Below are 4,077 nucleotides of genomic sequence, written 5' to 3' on the forward strand. Positions count from 1 at the left end.
TTTTTTTTTTTTTTTTTAAAGGTTATCCCAATGACAGGATGATTTCCATGGCTGCAATCATGACATGAACACAGCCATGGGACTCCTCCTGACAGTAAGGGATTGCAGGGCACTAGGGGTTAAATGAGGACAAGCCTCTCCATTCACCCCTAGTGCTCTGTGATTGGCTGATGTTTTACGTTTCTCAGCCATTCAGCATTAGACATGAATGGGGAGACTTGTGCCCATTCATCTCTAGTGCTCTGTGATTGGCTGAGAAATAGGAAACCCTGATGACAGCTCAAGCATCATCACGATTTCCCTTTCCTCAGCCAATCAGGGAGCAGAGAAGTCAGCGGAGCTTTACTATGCTAACAGCTCCGCTCCCCTGATCTCTCCCGCCTCCTTAGAGGAGTTATAGTATGTGTTATAGATACAGAAAACATGTCACAGCTCCTCTAGGCCTGTGGGAGCAATCAGGGGAGCGGAGCTGTCAGCATAGCAGAGCTCCGCTGGCTGCTCTGCTCCCTGACAAACTTAAGGTTTTCCAGGAGAGTTGGAAAGCTTGATTCTGACAGTGCCCACCATATTTTTGGCTTTTTATTATCACCATTTCACCTTTCCCCTAGTTAGTGCCCATTGGATTTCTAGCATTGCCCTATTGTCCTATCGAATGGAGAAAATAGATGAAATGAGCCAGAGGTTATTAGAAATGTAGGAAGTACCAAGAAATAAGAAAACATATGAGTAACATAAAACCTGGGGGTATATATACTATTCTGTCCAGCACAGGCCAACGAATTTGTGGACTATAAAAGCCTTGGGTTAAAATATAGTATTTTTTTAAACATGAGAATGTGATCACAGGTAATATAAGAAACGTTTTACCAATTGGTGTTCTGCACACTTGCGATCTCACAAATTTTAAAACACTAATATGTAAAATACTAATTCCAAAGAGCAAACCCATACCTGGGTAACACCATCATTTTTTACCATCCAGTGTGGATTCGGGGGACACTAGCCAACATTTGCCAGATTTCTAAGCAGGAGGACCAATTTAGTTTTGATTTACTTTTGGGGCAAACAGATAATTGTGCTTTTGTGCATATCTGCTGCTTTTCTTTAGTTTTCAGTCATGTCCTGTAGCCACAAGCACATAATGTTTCATAAAGAATTAATAGGAACACAGAAGGCATTTGCTTTCCAAAAGCAAACAGATCCCACAGAGATAAAGGTCATGGTGAGTCAGACAAAACAATAGCTGGGAAGAGCCATGCTTATTGGATGATATATGGAGAATAGGCACACCTCATAAAGCTTGGCAACCTATTTCAGTGTAATTCTTTATTATATATATATATATATATATATATATATATAATAATCAGAATTAAACTTTTGTATCAGTCTACATGTGTTTAGCTTAGCACATCCCCCTAATAAAAGCCCAGGCAAGTTAAAAAAAAAACAAACATTTTTTTAGTTTTTATAAAACCACTGAGCCTAGAAAGAGAAATCTACCCAACAGAGACCAATAAATCCAAGTGGAGTTTTCAACCTGCCTCCCTTAGTAAAATATATTTGATAGCTTTGTAAATAAACTATTTATTGGCTGTGGTTCTACCTAAACATTGGAATTTTAGTGGCAATTTTCAAAATTTCACTCCATGGTCTACTCCCGTGATTATTCACAGAACACTCCTATTAGCTTGCATTCTAATTATTTCCAGCTCCAACCATTGAAAGATGTTTTATTGGCACATTAGCCTCTCATGTTTATAATTCCTTTTTCTTCTTTGTTTACATATTTCTTTATGTTCCCAAGATGTCTATTAACTACAATTCCATTGTGTGTCCAGATAAGCAGCCATAATGCTCTAGGGGTCAAACTTTGAGTTTACAATAAAAGGGTCTCTTTCGGCATTTATAATGAGATCTTTGTTTACAGAAGCAATCAATTAATACACATACACTTACCACTGGAAAACCAAGTTTACTAAAAGGAATCCAAACTATGCTTTCTGGTCCATCAAGTTTTTATTTAGATACTATGCTGCTTCTAATGATCAAACTAGTCACGGTATAGCCTTAGGAGGAAACAAAGAAAACCAATACTTTGTGCATCAGATCATCAACCTATGTATTCTAGAAAGTCATTGATTTCAATGAAAATACTTGCTATTTAAAATGACACTGTCAGTAGGCATTGCCAATTCACAAATTGTAAGCGTCTGAATAATGCTAGCAATGCTTGTTCTCAGTAGTGTGTGGCAAATAAAAATTCAGTAACACAATAGGTTTTATTGATAAAACAGGGATTTAGACAGTTCCTCAAACATTTACATGTGGAAATCAATTACTGTCATGAAACACATGGGCCTGCAGGATTCCCATGAGGGAATGTTTTAGGGAATGTCAGATTCCCTGCTTTATAAATAGAGCCCAAAGTGTGGCAACACACAATGTACATTAGTGTGCTGGGGTGCCATTCATTCTTGATGACACCTCAAGTTTATCACCTTATCAGCACACCACAGTGCAACTCAATGCTGGGCTTTTAAAAGTGTAGCATGCACTACATTTCTGTGCAATATGGGACATGTGCTGCCCATTTAAATAATTAGGCTGGCAAACGCTGCTTACAGCAATACATATGTCTTTTGAAAAACACAGCATGTATATGACCATGGTAGGGCATTTTCTACTTCTTTTTAATACATTGTTCATAGTTAAGATATTTTTTTTTACATTTTGCTTAAAAGTCCAACATTTGTTTTGTATGTATTTCCTATGCTGAAGAAATTATAATGTGGCAAGAACATTTCTCAACTAAACATGTTTTGTCACTGTGTACTACCACAACAAAACATTTGTTGCCCAAGTATTGTTACAACCGTCATTTTTTTAGCCTGCAAATTTTTAGGATTGCCAGTTTTGTGCCCATGTAATGCAAGTCACCATTATTGGTTTAGAGAACTATATCACTAATATTACTACTAATAAATACTATAAACTAGATCTATACCCAACACTTTTTTTAAATGTTGAAATTTCTCTAAAAGTACTCCATAGAGTTGTAAAACCTGACAGGAGTTTCAGTCTTCTCCCATTTACATTGAAGTGGAACTAAAGTCTAACTTTTAATATGGGGAATTTAGGCAGGTGCTTATTGCAGAAAGGGACAGGCGATGTCCCTCCTGCAATAACTGTTCTTACCTGCCTGATCACCACCTAGCTGTAAAATTTTGCTGAGCTGCGCATGTGCTGGCGATCCCAGCGTCCTTGAGTTACATCATCCCAGCATGGCCAATCAAGATAGCCAAAGATCGTCTTCAGGAAGTAAAGAAAGAAGATGGCTTCACTCTACGATGTAATGGGATAAGTGAGTATCATAGGTTTAGTTTCCCTTTATGTCTTATGGGTATAGATTTATAAATAAACTGTATTTATAAAGCACCATAATACAGATACTAATAAATCACTGTTACAATACATACACCACACGTGTAAAAATGCAATATTTTAATCTTCCTACTTCAGCATACAACATGTTCTAATATAAATCCCCCACATTCCCATATGGGTCAATTGCCAATTGTTTTTTTTTTAATGAAATAGACCCCAGAGTTTTAAAAGACAGGTCTGCCTGTACATATTAAGTCATATACATAGGTCTGAGCAGACAATACGCACATTATTAACACTAACCTTTTCCAAATCTTGCAGAGCTTTGTGATCACTTATGCACTAATAAAGAAATTCAATATGACTATTGCACTGTGTTTATAAACCAATATGAAAGAGTTAACTACATACAGCAATGGTAGTTCCAGTGCTCCTGAAAGTGCTGAGTTGTAGTACAAGGGTGGGGCAGGATCTACTTATCTTCAAAAGACAGCAGTTACTTTTCAATGGGTGCTAAGGGTCTTCTGTGTATATCTTGTATGTAAAGTATCACTTTAAAAACTCCAGCACTGACACTCAGCAGTAACAAACCATTTCCCTGTGTGTCAGTGGTGATGAAAGCCTGCCCACACTTCCTGTCTCAGACTCTGATGTTTATTCACATTCTGTTCTTTTCCCTTGCTTAGAAAG

General features: G+C 37.4%; 1 protein-coding gene across 1 annotated transcript in view; it reads right to left on the reverse strand.

Annotated features, from left to right (window-relative positions):
- Nucleotides 1-3,711, reverse strand: part of TPRG1 (tumor protein p63 regulated 1) — a 38,187-nt gene extending 34,476 nt beyond the window's left edge. Inside the window, exon 1 of the mRNA XM_072408250.1 lies at nt 3,691-3,711. The gene's annotated coding sequence lies outside the window, so the exon portion shown is untranslated. The remainder of the gene's footprint in view (nt 1-3,690) is intronic.
- Nucleotides 3,712-4,077: the final 366 nt, after the last annotated feature.

The sequence above is a fragment of the Pyxicephalus adspersus genome, chromosome 4 (genome assembly GCF_032062135.1).
Source record: "Pyxicephalus adspersus chromosome 4, UCB_Pads_2.0, whole genome shotgun sequence".
Classification (NCBI taxonomy): Eukaryota; Metazoa; Chordata; class Amphibia; order Anura; family Pyxicephalidae; genus Pyxicephalus; species Pyxicephalus adspersus.